We start from the raw sequence: 25,823 nt of genomic DNA on the forward strand, positions 1-25,823 counted from the left end.
GTCACAATATTTCACACGATAACACAGAAAAGCACAATATGAAGAGCAAAAATAAGAGAACACATTAACGTAGCACTGAAAATAATATCTCGTTAATTGCAAGCGCAGCTGCGAAATACTTTCTGCAAATCTACATGCATGCCACAACTGTTTTACTATACAACAATGAAAAACTACAACTACAAAGGAAATTCTCTATATAATTACGCACTAGCAATAAACAAAAGCTACACTAATTACACAAACTACAAGAAAAAATCAGAAGATTCCAGTGAGGTATCCTAGCAGGGTCGCCATATGAAACGTCCCCTTTGAAAAATTATACAAGACTGTGCTTATCCTGACACACAATATTTTTTAGCGCAACGCAATCTGACTTTCAAAAATCCCTACAAAATAGTGGCCCTGACTAACATTAACATATACGTTTCACAAATCACTTACCTCACAAAAATCTTGGTTACTCGAACTTCTGCAATATAGCGAGCACCACTACTGCCAGCTAAATAAAAGATTCAAACTATGGAAGGCACTAACTACTGAGAGGCATAGTTAGCAAATGAAAGATTTTAATAGAGAACAAACAATGTATTTACCTTAATAGTGTTGAAAAATCATAGTATATATAGCAGTTCATGACATCCAGTGTTACAAATTTCAAAACTCCACCATTTCTCTCCCCACATCCACCACTGCTGGCGGCACACCTCCAACTGCGCAAGGCTACGCGCTGTTGACAGCCAACTGCCCAACGCTACAATGGCAGACAACAATGCAAACTAGTCACAGACTGCACACAGCACAGCCAGTGATTTTCATACAGAGTGCTACGTAACGTTGCCAATAAGAAAACATAAACAGCCTACTTACAACATCAGATGATTATATATTGGTAAGAGAGAGATTTAGGAACTAGGTTATAAAATGTAAGACATTTCCAGGGGAACATGTGGACTCTGACCACAATCTAATGGCTATGAACAGTAGATTGAAACTGAAGAAACTGCAAAAAGGTGGGATAAACTGACAGAACCAAAGATTGTAGAGAGTTTCAGGAAGAACGTTAGGGAACGATTGACAAGAATGGGGGGAAGAAATAAAGTAGAAGAAGAAAGGATAGCTTTGAGAGAAGAAATAGTGAAGGCAACAGGGGATCAAGTAGGTAAAATGACGAGAGATAATAGAAATCCTTGCGTAAGAGAAGAGATATTGAATTTGATTGATGAAAGGAGAAGATACAAAAATGCAGAAAATGAAGCAGGCATAAAGGAATACATACGTCCCAGAAATGAGATCCGCAGGAAGTGCAAACTGGCTAAGCAGGGATGGCTAGAGGACAAATGTAGGGATGTTGAGGCGAATATCACTAGGGGTAAGATAGACACTACCCACAGGAAAATTACGGAGGAGGAGGAGATCACTCTTTAACGTCCCGTCGACAACGAGGTCGTTAGAGACGGAGCTCAAGCTCGGATTAGGGAAGGATGGGGAAGGAAATCGGCCGTGCCCTTTCTAAGGAACCATCCAGGCATTTGCCTGAAGCGAGTTAGGGAAATCACGGAAAACCTAAATCAGGATGGCCTGACGCGGGATTGAACCGTCGTCCTCCCTAATGCGAGTCCTGTGAGCTAACCACTGCGCCACATCGCTCGGTTACAGGAAAATTAAAGATATCTTTGGAGAAAAGATAACTATTTGCATGAATATCAAGAGCTCAGATGGAAACTCAGTTCTAAACAAAGAAGGGAATGCAGAAGGGTCGAAGGAGTATATAGAGGGTCTATACAAGGGCAATGTTCTTGAGGACAATATTATGGCAATGGAAGAGGATGTAGATGAAGATGAAATGGGAGATATGATACTGCGTGAAGAGTTTTGACAGAGCACTGAAAGACCTAAGTCGAAACAAGGCCCTGGGAGTAGACAACATTCCATTAGAACTAGTGATGGCCTTGGGAGAAAAAAATGGTTCAAATGACTCTGAGCACTATGGGACTCAACTGCTGAGGTCATTAGTCCCCTAGAACTTAGAACTAGTTAAACCTAACTAACCTAAGGACATCACACACATCCATGCCCGAGGCAGGATTCGAACCTGCGACCGTAGCGGTCCCGCGGTTTCAGACTGCAGCGCCAGAACCGCGCGGCCACTTCGACCGGCGCCTTGGGAGAGCCAGCCCCGACAAAAATCTACCATTTGGTGAGCAAGATGTATGAGACAGGCAAAATACCCTCAGACTTCAAGAAGAATATCATAATTCCAAACCCAAAGAAACCAGGTGTTGACAGATGTGAAAATTAGCAAACTATCAGTTTAATAAGCCACGGCTGCAAAATACTAACACGAATTCTTTACAGACGAATGGAAAAACTTGTAGAAGCCGACCTCGGGGAAGATCAGTTTGTATTCCGTAGAAATGTTGGAACACGTGAGGCAATACTGACCCTACGACATATCTTCGAAAATTGATTAAGGAGAACAAAACTACGTTTCTAGCATTTGTAGACTTAGAGAAAGCTTTTTACACTGTTGACTGGAATACTCTCTTTGAAATTCTGAAGGTGGCAGGGGTAAAATACAGGGAGCGAAAGGCTATTTACAATTTGTACAGAAACCAGATATCAGTTATAAGAGTCGAGGGGCATGGAAGGGAAGCAGTAGTTGGGAAGGGAGTGAGACAGGGTTGTAGCCTCTCCCCGACGTTATTCAATGTGCATATCGACCAAGCTGTAAGGGGAAGAAAAGAAAACTTCGGAGTAGGAATTAAAATCCATGGAAAAGAAATAAAAATTTTGAGGTTCGCCGATGACATTGTAATTCTGTCAGAGGTAGCAAATGACCGTGAAGAGCAGCTGAACGGATTGGACCGTGTCTTTAAAGGAGGATATAAGATGAACATCAACAAAAGCAAAACGAGGATAATGGAATGTAGACGAATGAAGTCGGGTGATGCTGAGGGAATTAGATTAGGAAATGAGACGCTAAAAGTAGTAAATGAGTTTTGCTATTTGGGGAACAAAATAACTAATCATGGTCGAAGTAGAGAGGGCATAAAATGTAGACTGGCAATGGCAAGGAAAGCGTTTCTGATGAAGAGAACTCTACCGTTTATGCAAATATTTGTATGGAGTGTAGCCATGAATGGAAGTTAAACGCGGACGATAAATAGTTTAGACAATAGGAGAGTAGAAGCTTTCGAAATGTGGTGGTACAGAAGAATGCTGAAGTTTAGATGGGTAGATCACATAACTAATGAGGAGGTATTGAATAGAATTGGGGAGAAGAGGAGTTTGTGGCCCAACTTGACTAGAAGAAGGGATGGGTTGATAGGACATATTCTGAGGCATCAAGGGATCACCAATTTAGTATTGGAGGGCAGAGTGGAGGGTAAAATTCGTAGAGGGAGACCAAGAGATGAATACACTAAACAGATTCAGAAGGATGTAGGTAGCAGTAGGTACCGGGAGATGAAGAAGAAGAAGCTTGCACAGGATAGAGTAGCATGGAGAGCTGCATCAAACCAGTCTCTGGACTGAAGACCACAACAGCAACAACAACAACAACAGAATCATTGCGTTCGTCTACTGAATTTTTTCGTGTTGCAAAACTGGCAGATGTTATCCATTTTTCCGATTACGACGTGTTTGTGTTTGTTGTATTCTTTCGTCGGGTGGTAGCGAAATGCTTCATATCTTAGGTTGTACTGTTTAGTTGTTCTCGTCAGCTCTTCTCGTAGGGTGATATTGTCATGACTGGCTTTGGTTCGCAGTCTTCTATTATAAGATTGTGTCGCAATTCTTGAGTCTTCCAACCGTTCATTTCGTTGTTCTTCGGTTTCTCTACTTCCCACGGTTTTCATTGTCGAAACTTAAATGTGCTTCACGCTCATCGTCTTTTTCGGTGTTTTGCTGTTCCTTTTTTCGTTTTCGCCGTTTTGCTTCAGAACTGGCGACATGTCTTCCTCTTTTACGTTTTGGCGTTGTCTAAAATATAAATCAGATAAACGTTTTATTAACAAATGCACTAGGCACACTTTACACACTTTATACAAGTAACTGTATCACTTTATCTACTGAGACTTCATTGTTTGTTTTGCTTCATTTCCCTGCACTTCATTTTCGGTCCGACCCTTCGTCATGATAAGAAACCGACGTTTGGACCCACGTCGGGTCTTGCTTTACATACCCCTACCAACGGGTACCCCACCAGTGGCGAATTCCAGAATATGCCAAAAAGGCTTTGAATTGTTCACAATGTTCCAGAACATTCCACAACATTCTGATGTGTTCTGGAATGTTCTGCAATTATCTGGGATGTTCCGGGATGTTCCTGGATGTTCTAGAACATTCTTGAATCTTCCCAAATGTTCCAAACTATTTCTTAACATTCCAGAACATGCCGGATCATTGTGTAACATTCCGGAATGTTCTGGAATGTTGTGGAATGCTCACTAATACTCTCGAAGACCCTAGAATGTTATGTAACTCTCTCGAATGTCCTACAATGTTCCAGAAATTTCTAGAGGGATAAACCTCCCAGCGTTATATCTTCAAAAATACGCCCTTCAAGTAAAAATGGGAACCTTCTTCATGGACTAGAGACAGACGGCTACCACACCATATAAGTCTCTTGATCTTACCGGTATTCGTCTCTGAGTTTCAGCGGCACGCACGTTCTGCGTCTTTGTAGTGTAAGTAACGTAAACCAAGAAAATAAAAAATAAAGCTTGAGTTTGCCACAGGGACTCGCAGCCACAACCTTCATATTACGGTCGTATACTCTTTCTGCTACGCCAACCGTTTTCTGCGAACCATGCCAGCATAAATGGCTGATTTCCCACTCGGTCCGCACCAAAAATGCTATTTTTTCTGAATGTTCGACCGTCCGTCGCTCTCACTTCTGCCACCTTCATGCCTGCCCAAGCCCTGTATATACCACGAATTTGGACGAAATCGGCAATGACGAATAAGAGCGTTCCCCTGGTGAGAATAAGGATCACCAGCTGAGAAGTTAACTTAGGCATCACACATATAGGAAAGTTACAGTGTAAAAACTACAAAGCAGTATACTGTTCTGCTACTGTTTGAGTAATCGATTTCGGAATTTTACTCTCTTCGTTATGCCTTGTAGCATCTGCCATTGGAGTCTTGAGACGCTGTAGCGCTTGTTAAATGAAACCGTGACGAAACCCTTGGCCCTCATCTATTCACCGTATTAATCTCGGCTGGTAAGGGGTCAGACTAAGCATTACTCAAGAAATGGTCGCGAGTGCTTGTCCGCTACGACTTTCGTGAGTGGACTGTATTTCCTCACGGTTCCACCAGTTACTTACCGTCTGCTTTTGCCACAACTTGTTTCACTTAATCGTTGCGGTTTAGATCGTTCCACTTCTGTTTTACATCACAGTATCACTTTAATAAATGTATCTAAATGGTAAATGTATCATTAATACCTAAACAGAAAAGACGCTTGAAGAATTTCAAGATTATCTTTCACCTCGTGTTTTGTGTAAGGGGACGGTGCAGAGACCCAGTATTAGCTGTCAGATGAACTGTCACACAGAAACTATTATAGTTCTCAGTTAACATCGCGTTGTAAATCAACGGTCAAGAAGAAAACAGAGTACCAAAGCGATGGTTGACACCTTAGGCGTTTCCAATCATAGTGCGTTTACCTTATCATCACAAACTACGGTAGTTGAATGAAACCCAACCTCTTTATCGATTCCATCAGGAGGTTGGTGGAATTAACGGAGCCAGCCTAATCAACTGGAATGGTCTAATGAAGGTTCTGATCATTACACTCTGCACTGCAGCAGACGTGGGTCATCTACGGGTAGTTCTGTGGTTGTGTCAATACTTTGACGGCTCCAGATGCAGATTCCTCTCCATAAAACCACGTAATCGGTAAGTTTGTTTTAGTTATACGAAGTCGAACTCATGTTGTACGTTATAAATCAGAATATGCCAACTTAAAATGTGTGGAGCGCACTTGTGGCTAACCTGTCCGTATTTTTGCCAGTTCATAAACGGATTACGCATCCCTACACACAAACTTAGGAGAAAAAGTAAGAATATTATTGCACATAAAGTAACTGCCCATCGCAATATTTGTTTGGGAATTTACATCTCTCCATGGATAAGGTAGAAGGAAAGAGTGACTAATGAAAGCCCCCCTTCTTACAGCGGTGTACCGTAGGTCTCTAGAAGAGCGAAGCGTTCCAAAAGATTGGAAAAGGGCACAGGTCATCCCGTTTTCAAGAAGAGACGTCGAACAGATGTGCAGAACTATAGACCTATATCTCTAACGTCGATCAGTTGTAGAATTTTGGAACACGTATTATGTTCGAGTATAATGACTTTTCTGGAGACTAGAAATCTACTCTGTAGGAATCAGCATGGGTTTCGAAAAAGACGATGGTGAACCCAGCTCGCGCTATTTGTCCACAAGACTCAGAGGGCCATAGACACGGGTTCCCAGGTAGTTGCTGTGCTTCTTGACTTCCGAAAGGCATTCGATACAGTTCCCCACAGTCGTTTAATGAACAAAGTAAGAGCATATGGACTATCAGACCAATTGTGTGATTGGATTGAAGAGTTCCTAGATAATAGAACGCAGCATGTCATTCTCAATGGAGAGAAGTCTTCCGAAGTAAGAGTGATTTCAGGTGTGCCGCAAGGGAGTGTCGTAGGACCGTTGCTATTCACAATATATATAAATGTGCTTGTGGATAACATCGGAAGTTCACTGAGGCTTTTTGCGGATGATGCTGTAACATATCGAGAGGTTGTAACAATGGAAAATTGTACTGAAATGCAGGAGGATCTGCAACGAATTGAATCATGGTGCAGGGAATGGCAATTGAATCTCAGTGTAGACAAGTGTAATGTGCTGCGAATACATAGAAAGAAAGATCCTTTATCATTTCACTGCACTATAGCAGGTCAGAACTGGAAGCAATTAATTCCACAAATTATCTGGGAGTAGGTATTAGGAGTGATTTAAATGGAATGACCATGTGAAATTAATCGTCGGTAAAGCAGATGCCAGACTGAGATTCATTGGATAAATGCTAAGGAAATGCAGTCCGAAAACAAAGGAAGTAGGTTACGGTACACTTGTTCGCCCACTGCTTGAATACTGCTCACCGGTGTGGGTTCCGTACCAGATAGGGTTGGTAGAAGAGATGGAGAAGATCCAACGGAGAACAGCGCGCTTCGTTACAGGATCATTTAGTAATCGCGAAAGCGTTACGGAGATGATAAACTCCAGTGGAAGACTCTGCAGGAGAGACGCTCTGTAGCTCGGTACTGGCTTTTGTTGAAGTTTCGGGAACATACCTTCACTGAGGAGTGAAGCAGTATATTGCTCCCTCCTACGTATATCTCGCGAAGAGACCATGATGATAAAATCAGAGAGATTGGAGCCCACACAGAGGCATACCGACAATCTTTCTTTCCACGAACAATACGAGACTTGAATAAGAGGGAAAACCGATAGAGGTACTCAAGGTACCCTCTGCCACACAGCGTCAGACGGCTTGCGGAGTATGGATGTAGATGTAGATGTGGAAAGCATGTTGGAAAGGATTGATAAGATGAGAGAATTGCTACAGATTATAAGCGAACGGAGAACAACTGGTTGTGACATTCGCTGAGATGGGAGTGCTCGCTAACAAACGTGTAAGAAGGTCTAGTGCAGAGGCAGCCAAGAATTCAGCTCGCGTGCAATGCCCTGCCACAGGCGCCGCTGGGCTCATCCCCACTGCGCACTTCCCCCACCATCACACCAAGCTGTCTGACCGTGAGAGCGGTAAGAGGGGAGGACTGCGGAAGGGGGCGTTTAAATGGCAGTTTCTCAACAACATTGATCACACATAGAAAAAATTCAGTATTATTTAAATATTTTTGGCGCACTGAATAAACAAAATAATTTTTATGTGGTACAAACCGTCAGAATACAGACAGAAGAAAACAATTTCACAGATTTTCACCCTCAGATTTCCATGTAATCCTGTGTTACTTAGTTTCATAATCGAAAATAGTTCTTTCAGATACATATGTTCTTCGATATATTGTAGCACTTTTGCAGCCTCATTATGCAGACTTGGAAACTCTACCTAAGAACGCAATGGACAGTTTTAAGGTAAAACAAATAGTCTTTAAAGGGGGAATCACCTTGCAGATAAGCCAGTTACGTCTGCACATGCGCAGGAGCGCTTTCAACTGAAACAGCTAACGGTCTCAAAAACAGATCGAAAATAGATGCAAGATTAGCCGTGTCCTCTAAACGTGAAACGTCCCCTTGGAAAAATTAATGAATTACTGTGCTGATAAACCTCTTACATTATTTGATTTTCAAACAGCTGAGCAGAACTGAACGTACCCAGACATTTCGCTCTTTACCTATTCTGATCAACACTAAACTGACACACAATATTTTTAGCGCAACGCAATCTGACTTTCAATAATCCCTACAAGAGAATGGCCCTTACTAACAATAACCTATACGTTTCACAAATCACTTACCTCACAAAAATCTTGGTTACTCGAACTACTGCAATACAGCGAGCGCCACTACTGCCAGCTACATAAAAGATTCAGAATACTGAAGGCACTAACTACTGATAGGCATAGTTAGCAAATGAAAGATTTTGATAGAGAACAAACGATGTATTTACCTTACTAGTGTTCAAAAGTCATAATATATATATCAGTTCAAATGGTTCAAATGGTTCTGAGCACTATGGGACTTCTGTGGTCATCAGTCCCTTAGAACTTAGAACTACTTAAACCTAACTAACCTAAGGACATCATACACATCAATGCCCGAGGCAGGATTCGAACCCGCGACCGTAGGAGTCGCGCGGTTCCGGACTGCGCGCCTAGAACCGCTAGACCACCGCGGCCGGCCATATATATATCAGTCGATGATATCCAATATTACAAATTTACTCTTTCTGATGGACACACGTCCAGATCTTCCGCTCTCAAAATTCCGCCATCTCTCCCCCCCACATCCACCACTGCTGGCGGCTCATCTCCAACTGCCCAACACTACAATAGCAAATATTCCAACAATGCAAACCAACCATAGACTGCACGCAGCACAGTCAGTGATTTTCATACAGAGCGCTACGTGGCTTTACCAACATAAAAACCTAAACAGCCTACTTACAAATGTTTGGGAAACTATCCCTTCAAGGACACAATTAAGTGTCCAAATTTAGTTTTAAATGCACCCCATTAAATAGGAAGTAGAATGAGATTTTCATTCTGCAGCGGAGTGTGCGCTATTATGAAACTTCCTGGCAGATTAAAACTGTGTGCCGGACAGAGACTCGAACTCGGCAAAGGTCCCGAGTTCCAGTCTCGGTCCGGCATTCAGTTTTAATCTGCCAGGAAGTTTCAAATCAGAAGTAGGGTTGTTGCTCACTTTTCGGTGTCTTCCTGTTGACAGTGTGGAGTCAAATACACGTAAAATGTGAGACCTGCAATCCATTCCAGATGCTCTTATTTTCGTTCTTGCATTATTTTTCCGTTCACAAATTGACGAATAGTGGGTTTTAAATTGAAAAATCGTTCCAGGCACATCCCGCGACTTAACCAACGTGCTTTGCAATAGTATATAAAGTACCCTACTTTTAATTCCACTGAGACTTGGTGGAAACAGTAGTGGAATAATGTGTGCGATCTTAGAAATTTTACTATTCGTACCATCAACTTCTTCATGTGTTCCATACCAGCGAATTTTGCACTGAGTGCTTCTTGGTTCACAGAACAATAAACCCCATCTGTTGAGCGTTGTAATTTTTTTCTCTACGACTATCAACTAAATGTTTAAATGCTTTCTGCATGGTACTACAATGCTGTTTCTTCGCAAATTTGCAGCACCTGTCGCTTAAGCATCTCCATAACACGTATTTCCATTCATTTTAATGGTCTGTGACTGCAGATCGCTAGACAGTCTCTTTTTGTGCAAACAGTCACTGGATTTATGTACGTCCTTCATACCATGAACAAAGAGAGAAGGGTAAACATCGCTGTCACTACCATTCAGCGGAACTGAAGGGAGTTGCGTCGACCGAAAAATACCACACAGCAGTACGAAATGAAATGGCGCGGTGCTCCGCGTATTTCCGAGAATGACCGTCTAAAGGCGAGACAGGCACGGTGTCGGCCCGCACGTGGCCAGCACCACGGTTTGTCACGTCGTGGCCGGACCTGGTCTGGTTTGTGGAAAGAGACTGAGAGGAAGGAGGAGATACGAGATGAGAGACGACATACGGGGAGGCGGAAATTACGCGGACATCAAAGGGGTGGCAGGAGGCAGCAGAACATGGACAGGTACAGCAGAAAACCTGTCTCTGGGCGGATCACTCACGACGACAACGATAATGATGATCAGGAAGACACAGCTGCAACAGCCACAAAACTGATGAGATAATTACCTCAGGAGTCTTAAACGGTAGGTGAAAGAAAAATTCTAGAGCACTGTTCCAGTGTTTTGCGTCATTATGAAATACACATGAGAACAAAAATCGAACGAACTCACAGACGTGCTGCAAGGAACATAACCGGTCGCTTCCGCCCATACGACTGTACAGGCGTTAAGGGTATAGGTACAGATATCGTGATAATTGCTACCTTATTATGCACCCATTCAGTCCGCCACGAACTAGATTACGCCTCGCAGTACAGTCTACAATTTTTTCGTCCATGCGTCCATATTTTAATATCTAATCTTCTGCCCATGGGAAAATAAACATTAACAGCTTGCTTGTGCCATGCGATGTTGGGAATATTGACCATACTACTTTTGATATATCTGCAAATGAAGGAAGTACTGGTGTATTGTTGTTGTCCTCGCTCATAAGTACAAACACCTGCATTTTTACCCTTAACGCCCCAGTATAGCCGCAAAGGCCGCGGAACTCGACTTCTACTAATTTGGACAAAGGTGACGTTGTTCCCTGTTGCATAAATTTATGGAAACTCTATTCGAGAAAGAATTCGAGTGTGACAGTCCCGGTACCATGTCTTATACAATGCGTGTGTATAATGAGAACCATGCGAGAGAGATTACGAAACATAGAGAGTCTGATTAAAAGTCCGTAGATCTCTTCATGTACTGCGGAACTGACTACTACACGACTAGCCATTAAAATTGCTACACCACGAAGATGACGTGCTACAGACGCAAAATTTAACCGATAGGAAGAAGATGCTGAGATATGCAAATGATTAGCTTTTCAGATCATCCATACAAGGTTGGCGCCGGTGGCGACATCTACAATGTGCTGACATGAGGAAGGTTTCCAACAGATTTCTCATACACAAACAGCAGTTGACCGGCGTTGCCTGGTGAAACGTTGTTGTGATGCCTCGTGTAAGGAGGAGAAATGCGTACCATCACGTTCCCGACTTTGATAAATGTCGGATTGTAGCCTATCGCGGTTGCGGTTTACCGTGTCGGGACATTGCTGCTCACGTTGGTCGAGATCTAATGACTGTTAGCCGAATATGGAATCGGTGGGTCCAGGATGGTGATACGGAACGCCGTGCTGGATCCCAACGGCCTCGTATCACTAGCAGTCTAGGTGACAGGCATCTTATCCTCATGGCTGTAACGGATCGTGCAGCCACGTCTAGATCCCTGAGTCAACGACGACGTTTCCATCAGCCTGGACTATCAGCTCGGAGACCATAACTGAGGTCACCCTAGTCGCTGCATCAGACAGGAGCGCCTGCGATGGTGTACTCAACGACGATCATGGGTGCACGAATGGCAAAACGTCTTTTTTTTCGGATGAATCCAGGTTCTGTTTACAGCATCATGATGGTCGCATCTGTGTTTGGCGACATCGCGGTGAACGCACCTTGGAAGCGTGTATTCGTCTTCGCCATAGTGGCGTATCACCCGGCGTTATGGTATGGGGTGTCACCTCTTGTTCGCATTGACGGCTCTTTGAACTATGGACGTTACATTTCAGATGTGTTACGACCCGTGGCTTGTAACACCACAGCTCTTATGCTGTATGGATTTATTTATTTAATTTTTTTTTGCTTCATTTTTTTTTTCTCATTTAATATTACATCGTTAAGAACCTGTAAATGTTTTTGATTGAATAGATAACACAAAATTGTATACTCTTTTCTATGTTAAAACTTTGATGTTGTAGTTTGATTCTATGCAAAGTTGTGTATCTGTACTGTAAATACTTTGTCCCATTTGGAGGGAACAATACTTACTGTATATAATTGTAATCCTGTGTGAATAATTTTTATAGACGTGTTAATATGTGAAAATGTTCTGTCTTATTTAATGTATTTGTTTGCTGTTATGTAAACTGCTGACCTTCACTTAGGGCTCTTAGTTAGTCTGTATGTAAAAGGTGTAGTGGTTCCCGTCGGGAACGGAACTGTGTAGCGCGCGCAAATTGTGGTTGGCCTAGGTGGAAAAGGTGGAACTGGTAGTCAGTCGGAGGCGAGCTACGAGTCGGGGACGAGCCAGCAGTCTGAGATGAGCTACGAGTCCGTGCGCTGCCGTGTAAAAGTTGCATAGTGCTGGTTTCGAGAGAGGCTTTTCTGTTATTTTCCAATGCCTCGGATGGATGGATAAATAGCTGGGCTATTCTGGAATTTGTACCTATCTTCGCCACCAAGAAATGACAGAGTCCAGCAATTCTGTCTGCAATTCCACCTATCAACATGCAGTTGCCACCACATTGCGCAATCATTGCCACGTCATATTGTAAGGATGTACAGTGACGGATCAGCTTAATGGATGTGTTATTGTGCTGAAATATAAGGTAATGTGTATCTGAATTTATGTACCTACCTTGATTTTTCTCCTCATCATAACACCTCTCAGGGTCCTCTCCGTTTGAACAAAAGTGATTACCGAGTGTCCTTATTGAAAGTACGTTAAAACTCAGTTTGCTAATTAATGCCTATTGGACAGAGTAAAATTAAAGTTAATGTGGCAAGAGAGTGAGTTAAAGTTATTGATACTTGCCGAAATAATTTTCTTAGTAATACTGCTTATTAAAGTGCTGTTGCCAACTGCAAAATTAAAAGTTCTTAAGACTTAGGCTTATAAAGTTTTGCTTAGTAAATGATCACATTACTGCCTGTTGTAAATCGCAGAAAGTGAGTCAGTATCCTACATAAATGTTAATTTTATGTCTCACGGTAGTAAAAGTGGAAAACTGCATAGTAGGAAATTATATGTTCATGATTACTAAGTGTTGTCTCTCTTGTGTGCATATTAACAGTATAAAGACCACTCAGTTTGTGTAAGCCTTGAAAGTGATAGTGTTTTCCTGTACGTGTTATAATTTTGCAAATAGTTTGTGCTACTCCAGTGGGTAGCTTCAATCTTAAAACATATGTGTGTCAGAGTTCATTGCACTCGCGTGTGGCCAAGTCTAGGTTGTGTTTGTCCGTTATAGTTACTTATACCTACTTTCTTAAATGAGAATGTTAATCATTCTCTTGCCTAGTTAGGCTGGCGGCCGTTTTCTTTATCCGTTGAACAGTGCAGATAGGCAAAATTTTGTTTGGTACTGTTCAAATATTTACGTAATTCTAACTTTCATTTCCGGTAAGCCATTTCCGTTAGGTACAACACGGTCAACTTAACAAAAATCCTCCCAGAGGGTAACACTGCTCTGTTGCTTTATACCATAATTGCTATAACAAAATAGTTTTATTTCAAAACCTGTTTCCAGCTTTGAGGTTATGGTACAATAACAGCAGTTAGGAGTGTTATAGGCTCTACCCTTCATTCGATCTCAGCGAAACCCTACATTTCAGCAGGATAATGCACGGCTGCATGTTGCAGGTCCTCTACGGGCCTTTCTGGATACAGAAAAAGTTCGACTGCTGCCCTGGCCACCACATTCTCCAGATCTCTCACCAACTGAAAACGTCTGGTCAATGGTGGCCGAGCAACTGGCTCGTCACAATACCCCAGTCGCTACTCTTGAAGAACTGTGGTATCGTGTCGAAGCTGCATGGACAGCTGTACCTGTAAAAGCCATCCAAGCTCCGTTTGACTCAATGCCCAGGCGTATCAAGGCCGTTATTACGGCCAGAGGTGGTTGTTCTGGGAACTGGTTTCTCAGGATCCATGCACCCAAACTGCATGAGAATGTAATCACATGTCAGTTGTAGTATAATATATTTGTCCAATGAATACCGTTTATCATCTGCTTTTCTTCTTGGTGTAGCAATTTCAATGACCAGTAGTGTAAATATCAAGAGAGGCGGACTTGCCAGTATCAAAGGTGGCGTATTGTGTTGCCAGAAGCGTGGGTCACCTACGGGAGTTCAATTATATAGAATATGGACTAGTCACTGGACGCCACTTGAGTAATAGATCCATCGGGGATGTTTCAACGCTTCTATAGGCGACCAAATTGACTGTTGCTGATGTGTATGCAAAGGCAACAGTCACACTAAATTAAGCCCTGGCAGACCTCATGTACTTTTAGAGAGGACCATCAAGCATTGCGGACGGTTGTCTTAAAAGGATGCATTAAATCAGAGGATCAAATCACGCGCGAGTTCCACAATTCTTCCTGCAATTCGTGTGGGGCAATGAGAGTAGCTGAAAAGAATCAGGCACAATGGCTGAGCATCTCCTCAAAGGCACATCTGATCATAGTCAGTGATTAGTGGCGTTTCAGATTATGTAAACGGTTATGCCACTACATAGTGGTTGACTTGAAACGAATGGGTTGGAATGATGAATCACAGTATACGCCGTGGCAACCCGGTGGAGGGTTTTTGGTTTGGCGACAGCTTGGAGAACGTTACCTGCCAACAGTAAAATACGGAGGACATGAGATTACAGTATAGTGGTGTCCTTCGCAGTTAGGATGTGGTCCCCTAACTGCGCTTAAGAAAACTGTGATTGCGGAAGATTACGATCACATTTTACGGAACTGGCTATAGCATACATTAGTGGAACAGTTCAGAGACAAGTCTCTGTAAGTGCATCTATACACAGATGGTTGCTAGCTATTCAGTATAAAATGTCTAATCAGAACTTTTAAATCCAACTAAATTTCGAGTTGTTATTTCAATTCGTCAACCAGTTTCAGCGCTACACAACGTCATCTTCAGGCTCCCTAACCGACGTGTAGGAAGAGAGAGTGTCCATCGGCATAACAGTGCCATCTGCCATATCCCAGGCAATGGTTTGTGGAAAACAACATTCCCTAAATGCACGAGTCAGCCCAGCGCCTCGATCTGTAGACGATGGAACTCATTTGGGATGGTTTAGAACCTCGAATTCGCTAAAACATCACTACCCTAATTGGTTTAAGTTCTTGAGGAAAAACGGGCTGCTATTCCTCCAGACATTTAGATACCTTATTGAAAGTGTGCCCAGCAGGGTTCAAGCACTCATAAGGGCAAAGTCTCAGCACACCCCACGTTAATGTCTACTGATAGGTGTCTGCACACTTCTGATCAAAGAATAAAAAGGAAGATTAAGGTTTACCTTTAGATCAGATAGTGTACAGAGGCATGCAGACAGACACTTTTCTCTCGTGGAATACACTGATGGAAAGCCGATAATATTATAATCCGTTCATCATAGGAAGAAACCTGACATAAACATTGCGCATAAACATTGCGCTATGTATTCTTCCGCGTTTGCTGGAACCTCATTGGATTCCCGTTTCACGTAAGACTGCAGCCAAAGTATCTTGCCTACTGTCAAGTACGGTAATAAGGATACATTTTGTGCTGTGCGTTACGCGCACATCTACTTATCGACATCACGGGACAACAGCTTTACCGGCGCATATAACTTGGACAGCTCTAGCCAGTCAGCTGATACAGCTAGCCTGCAAAATGGTTCAAATGGCTCTGAGCACTATAGGAGTTAACTTCTGAGGTCATCAGTCCCCTAGAACGTAGAACTACTTAAACCTAACTAAGGACATCACACACATCCATGCCCGAGGCAGGATTCGAACCTGCGACCGTAGCGATCGCGCGGTTCCAGACTGAAGTGCCTAGAACCGCTCGGCCACCTGGCCGGAGGTAGCCTGCAGTGACTTGACCAGCCGCAGTTCATACGTAAAAAAGTGACGAGCAGAGAAAAAATACAACTTCGAATGTCATTTAATTTTTAATCAGAATGAAATAATACACTGCAGATCTCCCACAATACTCTCAAATGGCTCAACTGGCTCTGAGCACTATGGGACTTAATATCTGAGGTCATCACTCCACTAGAACTTAGAACTACTTAAACCTAACTAACCTAAGGACATCTCACACATCCATGCCCGAGGCAGGATTCGAACCTGTGACCGTAGCGGTCGCGCGGTTCCAGACTGAAGCGCTTAGAACCGCTCGGCCACAACGGCCGGCCACAATACTCTCCTTAGACGACTAGACGAAAAGCGCAACACTAACGCATTATTGTTATTATAAACAAGAATGATGAAAATTCCAGACTGAACCACAGGCTAGTTTTTCTGCATAAGCTGTGTGGAACATAAGAGAGTATTGAAGGATTTCACCGTATTGTTAAATATTGAAGCCACTGAAGGTATTACTTACAGTCAGTCGTCTAGTAATCTCTTAGCTCCTTCCTTATCCGAATCCGAAAAATACATTTCAGTTTTGGAAGTGCTACGTTTATAACGAGCCTATCAACAACAGAATCCACGAAGCCAACCAGGCGCAGAGGTTCTTCTTTTATGACGAGTTGTTCTATATCCCACTATCGTTCAGCAGTGGCGTGTGAAAAAGCTGCGTGCGTTAGTTCCAGCACGTCTGGGAGCTTAACAGTCTTGTTATTTCTCGGGCCAAATCCCACAGCTTGGCTCCAGATCAGTTCTGTTGGGTTCATGCTGTAATGGTACAATAGCAAATGTAAAAATGCAGCATTTGTATGATGTGTTCGATGCTGTGTTTATGATTGTTTTTCATGTTTCTACGATACTTATCTACCTCTGTGGAGTAAAGCGAGGGACATAGTTCAAATGAAGAGGACTTGGTATTTCTTTTTTGCCTTAAAAATGAAATTATTTTTTCTTAATTAAACAACTTTTATGAACAGTCTTTCATAAAACATCGATAATTAAGAATTTTTATTTGAAATGGAAACAGGAGTTTCGCTTCTAGTATGTAATTAGAAACAAGAAGGCGTGTATTACTCATAAAAATGATGATGAGTTTTATAATTATGAGACGTAGGTATTTCAAATTGAACGGGAAAGAAAATGATACATGAAGATTGGAACCAACGCACGAATAATCGCATTTAGTTCACATTTCGTTACGCTACCGACTGCGCCACACGTTCAGTGTACGTTATTTTACCAACTGCTATATACATACACCGCTAGAAAAACTTCAAAGCCGATTATCTCCGTAAATGTATGAAAACATTAAATACAACCTACTTCTCGGCACTTTTTAACCGTGTTCCACGCGCATGTTTCACTACAGAACAGAAAGCAGGCTCAACGATTTTCATACTGCGCATTAACAACGCGACAATCAGAGCAAAACCCTGCAGAGGCTGTGACTGTACACGATTTTTGAAGTAAAGATCACGTGGCTAAAGCGTGATTAAGAAAAACGTTGATGGCTGTTAACACATTTAAATATCTTAAAGTTTCATTTAATGTAACTTATTAATAATATATCTAATACATAAGAAAGACCTGCTTCCAAGAGCGTAACAACACCAGTATACGTGTGCTATGGTTCCTGACCAATCTTCGCGTTTGTGTTTGTTTACATCAGGTTTATTCTTATGATGAGTGGATTATAGCACATTGCACCGCCAGCTGAGCACTGAACGATGGCGTGTTCATGATATGTGCAGATGTAGATGTAGAAGGAGACATCTGGTGGCATCATTGAATAGTTAATTTAGTGGGGGTGGGGGTTAAATGGTTGCTGGAGACGAAGTCTTCGCTATAGTAAGCAAGTTGAAAAGGATGTAGGTTGCAGTGAGTCGCACAGGATAGACTAGCACGGAGAATGCATACGGTGACTTGCAGAGCATCTACGTAAATGTAGATATAGAACTACTGCATCTTGGATTGCCAAATCAAGTTGTAAGCATTTCTGGACGAGAATAGTGCACCAAAATGAACTTGGATTAACAGTCGTTGTGCAGTTGATAACAGCATTCTATAGCTCCAGGTACGTCAGTCAACAATCACCTGTAAGAGATTGTATACATCATAGCGTGGAAGTATCCCTATTGGCATAACACTGTTATATTCAGAAAACATTTTTTGTTGGGCCCCGTCTGGAAGAAGTCGAGACAAAGTTATTTGTAATCGTGTTTTTTTTTTTGAGTCATCAGTCTCCAGTTTGGTTTGATACCGGTGGCCACTAATTCCTCTTCTTCGCTTAATTCTTCATCTCGGGGTAGCACTTGCACCCCACGTTTTCGGCCTCAATAATTTGTGGGATGTATTTCAATTTCTGCCTCCCCCTACATTTACACCCTCTACAGCTCCCTCTAGTACAATGCAGTTTATTCTCAGACGCTTTCAAAATGGTTCAAATGGCTCTGAGCACTATGGGACTCAACTGCTGAGGTCATTAGTCCCCTAGAACTTAGAACTAGTTAAACCTAACTAACCTAAGGACATCACACACATCCATGCCCGAGGCAGGATTCGAACCTGCGACCGTAGCGGTTTCGCGGTTCCAGACTGCAGCGCCAGAACCGCGCGGCCACTTCGGCCGGCCAGACGCTTTAACACATGTCCTATCATCCTCTTCGTTCTTATCGTCACTGTTTTCCATACGATCCTTTTTTTTGTCGATTCTGCGAAGAACTGTAAATAAAATCGCTTCGTTTCTCCTCTGTTTCGGTTCCGCACTGGCCGCAGTTCACTGCCGTACAATGCTATGCTCAGAACGTACATTCTCAGAAATTTCTTCCTCAAATTAAAACCGATGTTTGATACCAGAAGACATTTCTTGATCAGAAATGCCCTCTTTGTCTGAGCTCGTCTTCTTTTTATGTGCTCCTTGCTCCGTCCCTCACGGGTTATTTTGCTGTCTAGATAGCAGAATTCCTTGCCGGTGTCTAATTCGTCATTCCCAATTCTGAGATTAAGTTCCTCGTTGTTCTCATATCTACTACTTTCGACTTGGTTCAACTTACTCTCAATTCACATTCTGCACTCATTGTACGATTCATTCTATTCAACTCATCATGTAAATCTAGTTCACTTTCACTGAGGATAGCGATCTCTACAGTGAGTCTTACCTTATTCTTTCACATTGAATTTTAATCCTACCCTTCACCGATTCTTTTATTTCTGTCATTACTTCTTCTAAGTATAGACTGATCTATACGGCAAAAGACTGAATCTTTACATCCTTTTTAATTCAAGAACTTCGTTCTTGGTTTCCCACTCTTATTTTTCACTCTTGGTTTGTGTACATATTGTGTATTACCCGTCTCTCCCCATAGTTTACCCCTAATTTTCTCAGAATGACGAACATCTTGCACACAATTTGACACTGTCGAATATTTTATCCAAGTCGACAAATCCTATGAATGTGACTTGATTTTTCTTCAGTTTTGCACAACGGCAGAACTGCCTCTCTGGTGATTTTACCTTTTTTAAAGCCTCCTAATAGATCGTTCATTTTTTCCATTCTTCTGTATATTATTCTTGTCATAAGTTTGCATGCATTAGCTATTAAGTGCAACACTTTGAAGTGGCATCTAACCGCCATTGGCGAGACTTTGTTACTAATTTCCAATGTATTGGTCTTCTATCGTACAACCTGAACTTACAATGATTCGAAGAAGATGTCCAAGAACTTTTTACTAATCAGACAGTATAGAACCCTTGTCACATTGCGATATGCAATTTTCGTTTTCAAAAATTCCAACGGTTCACATCTTTAGCTGCGCTGCTCACAACACCAGTCTGGGACAATTACAACATACATTCTTAAACTGCTCCGGAACTCACTGAGTGGGCGGAGTCGGAAGCCACCTCACATCGTCACTTCACACAAGCTTTCGCTGAACTCTTTCCACCTGTCGGCTCTCTACTCTCCGTTTGACAATGGCACTCCCATTGCTCTGCTGATTCCATCCTTACTTTAAATTTCACAGAAAGTTGTTTTGAGTTTCCTATATGGTCCATTAGTCCCCCAGATAACATTTGTTTTTCAGTTTTTTCATGTCTTTCCAGCAGCCAGCTGTCTTTGTCTACCCTGTAGTTGCTATTTATTTCATTCCTAAGGGATTTGTGTTGCTATATTCCTGTCTTTCCCTGAACATTTTTGTGCATTCCTCCTCCGTCTATCAACTGAAGTATTTCTTCCTTTACCCAAGGTTTCTGCATCGTTACTTTCCCTGTACCTATGTTTGTCTGCCCAACATCTTTTCAGAGATTTTCACACCTCTTCAACTGAGCTGCCTATTCTAATATTCATCAGCGCAGCATCCACATCCGTAGCAAACGTCAAACGTGTTTCATCATCCCTTTGTGCTTCAGTAACTCTCTTCCTTCCACACTGATTCTTCCAGACCATTCTCTTAAGCCTCTGTCTCTCTTCATCATTATTAAATTAAGACCTGAATCTATATCTTCTCCCAGGTACGGCCTAGAATCAAATATCTGATTTAGGAATCGCTGTCTGCCAGTGATGTAATCCAGCTTGAGTCTTCCCATGGATCTGGGTCTTTTCCAAGAGCACCTTCTCCTCTTCTGGTTCTTGAACAGACTATTCGCTATTGCTGTCTGAATGTATTGCGGAATTCAACAAGTTTTTCTTCTGTCTAAGACCTAGCACCGACCCTTAATCCTCGAGAAACTTTTTATTCTGTTCCCTACCATACTGCAGCGTTCTAATCCCGCATGACTGTTAGGAATTCATTTCCCTTTACACACTGAACTACTATCCGTTCCACATCCTCGTATTCTTCCTCTATCTCTTCATTGCCTTAACTATATTTGTCGGAGTTTGTTTGATACCGAATATGGTGAGAACCTAGTTACCACTGAACTGTTCAGAGCAATTTGCTTTCTGCCCTACATTCCTATTGATACAAATTCTACTCCCATTGTAACATTTTCTTGTGCTGTTGATATTATTCTATAATCGTCTGGCCAGAAATCCTAATCTTCTTTTCATTCTACGGCGCTGACCCCCACTACATTTAAATTGAGCCATTGCATTTCGCTTCTCACTTCTTCTAGCTTTCCTACTTCTAGCTTCGAAACTTCTGATATTCGAAGCTCCGACTCGTAGAATATTATTCCGTCACTGGTCATTCCACCTGTTCTCGGAGATCCGAATAGCGGACTAATCCAGAATCTTTTGCCTATAGAGAAATCACAATGATGCTTTTTATGTTAAAGGCCACATGTCCTGTGGATACTCATTATGTTACTTTAATGGAGCTGTTTCCACTGCCTTCTGCATCTTCGTGCCGTCGATTGTTTATGTTTGTTCCGTCCTTTAGGGGCGAATCTCTACCCCAATGGCTAGAAAGCCTTTTCGCAGAACAAGGCTAATTTCCTATGAACGAAATCTTCGTCCGCTATTGTTTATTACACCAAATTTAAGCAATGGCTAGTTTCGAACACGGGACCCACGATGTTTTGATTACTAGTCAAAGACGCTGCCCTTTTTTTTATGCTCCCCAAATGGAAAAAAATTCTTGACTCAATTGGGAATCGAAAGTGGGTCCTTTCAGTTTACAAAACTCCACATTTTTTCCCTCCAAAGCACTTATTTAAGGCAATAAATTAAAATAGAAAAAAAGAAGTCATTTCGCCAAAAACAAAAGGGTTAAATCAGAAAAACGTATATGCAGGAATGTTGCGTTAATTTTAACGTGCTCACAACTTCTTTCCTCAGTCACTTCTACATCGTGTAACATTTAAATCCAAACAAGAGTGTCCACAAAAAAGGGGGGATTTCAACTCATCCAACTCCTTCTCGATGAAAAACAAGATACAGCATATTAGAGAAAAGCTCACGATAACGTGGCATCCTGAGCCACGTCCAATGGGCTGTCGCCATATATTGGGAAAAGGCACACGGATCTGCGTCATATCCACTCACCATCACGTAGTGGACATAATGTCCAATAAGCCACATGATGGCACTGTTCTTCAGTCGGGGAAAGAAGGTTGAATCGGAACGCACGAGAATCTTCCCCGAGATAGCCGCTTCCGACGTCCTGAGGAGAAAAGCCAGTTGACGCCGAAGCCATCTCCAATGGCCATGACCGTAAGAGATCAACCGATGATATAATGTACCAGTTTCATGGCAACGATTGCAGCGATCCGTCACATTGAGACCAATATGAAAAAGTCGCACGCTGGTAGGTACAATATCATGAACAACTTGGTACCACGAGGACGCCACTTCCATCGGGAAAATCGGGAGGCTGACGTTAGACCAAACAATCTTCCAGTTCGTTTCTGGCGACAGGGCTTCCACAGAGGGAATACTATGAGGAATTGGCCAGCGGCTTAACAGCATTTTTAGGGAGAGATTCGCTTGGGAAAGGATATTCACTCCTAAATAACTGACCTCAATAAAAAATTCCTTAACGTGCCCTAGTTTATAAGTAATCCTACGAATATCTACTGGAGGTGATAAATTCGCCAGTCGAATACAGTCATGAAGGTGAGCTGTAAGTGACTAGGTGGCACGTAGACATGTTAAAACTGTGCGACGGATGAATAAAGCAGAAGCGTTAACCCGCAAGCGAGGGCGCGCCATGACCCCATAATGCACGCGAAATATAGAGTTACGCCAGATAAACCTGCCACTTAAACTTTGCAACTTACGGTACATCATCGCAGGAAGTGGAAAGATTCGTGCAATAAAATAAGCCGTACTTAACACATACCTTTCCATGGCCCGGTCCTTATGAAGAAGTGAGAGGGAGCGACGCTCGTGTTCAATGATTGCTCCCTGAATCTTATCCGTGACAGACTTCCAGTTTATCGTACCCATCTTTATCGGAAACCTGTCAATTATAACACCTAACGATTGATATCGGGTGACCATCAAAGCCCATGGAATTTCAACAGCGTCAGATTGTCGCAAACTGAGTAAGCGGCATTCCTGGTCATTAACCCACGCCCCCGTAAAACGGCAAAAGGCGTCCAAAGCTTCCATCAGCAGTGGTATATCATCATGGGTACGCAGATGAACCATAACGACATCAGCATTTGCACGAACCGTAAACCTTTCTCCAAACAGCGACCAGCCACCCAAACAAGCAGCTATAGATCGCAATAAGGGTTCCAGAAACAGCACGTCGAGTCACATGGATAATGGACTCCCTTGAACGGCGCACTGACACACCGCGATGGGGGACGTAAGACGGCCATTTACGTAAATGGACGCCCGAATACCGGTAATTAGAGAGCTAAACGCCCATCGTGCAGCATCGTTGGTTGGTTGGTTTTGGGGAAGGAGACCAGACAGCGTGGTCATCGGTCTCATCGGATTACGGAAGGATGGGGAAGGAAGTCGGCCGTGCCCTTTCAGAGGAACCATCCCGGCATTTGCCTGGAGTGATTTAGGGAAATCACGGAAAACCTAAATCAGGATGGCCGGACGCGGGATTGAACCGTCGTCCTCCCGAATGCGAGTCCAGTGTCTTACCACTGCGCCACCTAGTTCGGTGTGCAGCATCGTTAAAACCAACAGTCGTCAATACTCGGGTAAGGAAGCCATGATTAACGCCGTCGAACGCTTGGTGAAAATCAGTGAAAAGCAAAGCGCTTGGCACGGGAATGGTGGAAGCAATGGAACTTAAATCACGACATTCAGCAACGGGAGTCAGGAGAGTACGACCCGCAAGACAGTTTTGATGGCTCGCGATGATGGTAGAAAACAACACCGATAGACTGCCGTTTACGCTCGCGCCACTGTTTTATAATCATAGTTGAAGAGGATTACCGGACGGACCTGATCCACACGCAAGCGTCCCGGTATTTTGGGGATCAGAACAATTTTAGCAACCTTACAGCTTGGCGGGAAAGGCCTCCGTGGAATACTTCATTCACCATAGAAGTTATCGTATCTTCTATCAGGGGCCAAAATCGAATATAAAATTATTTTGGAAGGCCATCGGGGCCAGGCGATTTGTGGGACGGAGAACGAGCCACAGTATCAAGTGCATCTTCGCGGTGGAATACAGAATACACAGAAAGACTCTTCCTGGAGAGCTGGTGTAACAACACTGTCAAGAAAGAAGGTAAAATCAACAGACGGTGGACCGTCTGAGTCCACTTCAGTACAAAGTTCGGAAAAGTACTGGTAAAGTTCACGCATGATATCAGATTGGGAGGACCACTCACGACCATCTAGAGAACGAATGACAATAAGACACGTCCTTTGAGAGCGCTTGTGAAGCCAAAGAAGATGACGAGAGAGGTCAACTCATCCTGTACGATTGAACGAGGCTGGGAAAGCAATCGGGCACCATCCATTTGCTACGTTTGAATTGTAGAAGCTTTGCCTTCGCACGGTGGACGTCGACGACTCTCAAGGGGGCATCACTAGCTTTATCGTAAAGATCGCGAAGGACAGAATAATAAAACTCCCTAGTTCGCCTTATTTCAGCCGCTTCTTCAGTGCTAAAATGCTCGAGTGTATTTCTAATCTGGGGTTTAGCAAAAGTAACCTAGACGTGAAGGATAAAGCGCCTGGGACTGGGTTGTCCGCCGTCATACGTCTGCGATGATGCCTTCCAGAGAGGGGTCCGTGAGATGTAGAATGTTTAGCTTCCATAAAGGGCGCCGAAGATGGACCCGCTGCGGTACGTGGTTAAAAGTCATTGAAACAGCTCAGTGATCAGCGAAACTGGCAGAAATTACATCAATCGATACAAGCTGACTACGTATGGGGGCAGATAAACAAAGGCGGTCCAATCGGCTACTTGAAGTAGCAGTGAATAACTTAAACCGCACCAATGTAGGATATCTGCAAACCCAAGCATGTTGGAGGTGCAAAGACGTCACCATAACATTAAGTTCACGACAAAATGTATAACTGGGGGTCTGATCTACACGACGTAAGACGCTGTTAAAATCGCCCCCCAACAAAAGCATCCGCGGGTTCCGTCAGAGTAAATAAACAACTTCTTCCTTATAAAACCGCACCCATAGAACGTGGCTAAGATACTGTTAGTAACCTAGGTGGATTTATATCAGAATGATTATGTATCTGAGGAATCAATGTAAAGAAGTATTAAAGACAGTAAGAAAGCCTCATTTCGTAGGACAAGAGGCACTAAAATGTCTACTAGAAAGCGAAATAACGTGAAAAACCAGAAGAATTTAATCTAGGAAGAAGGCATACGGAGTCACGGGTGCCTTCAGTGCTTCATCGACCTTTATCATAACTCACGCCTTAGAAGTACTGCTGGTGACAGACTGTTAACATCCGACGAGTCTCAACCATACCATAAATCACGTACTTCAATAGTGGGTCTCAACAAACAATCCATCGCTGAATTCATTGAAGTACGGAGCGTACCACAATCTCTGTGCTTAGGGCCTGCAGGACCGCCGCAAACAGCTACGGCTCGTTCACAGGACTGTGGTAGGTGATATATCGGCCAAAACCGATATCGGATGCGAATTTCTCGACCTCCGCTACCGGGTGCAGAATTGTAGGTCTCCCCTTAATATGTCAGGCATGCACTACACGCAGGAAGCGGCTACTAGGGTAGCGGAATACGTGTGGCGTGCACATGGGGCTTTTTTAGGTTAGATGACCCCTCCCTTGGGAGCAAACACGATTTCCCTGTTAAATCAGCCACAGCGACC

Source organism: Schistocerca nitens, chromosome 8 (assembly GCF_023898315.1).
Source record: "Schistocerca nitens isolate TAMUIC-IGC-003100 chromosome 8, iqSchNite1.1, whole genome shotgun sequence".
Lineage (NCBI taxonomy): Eukaryota > Metazoa > Arthropoda > Insecta > Orthoptera > Acrididae > Schistocerca > Schistocerca nitens.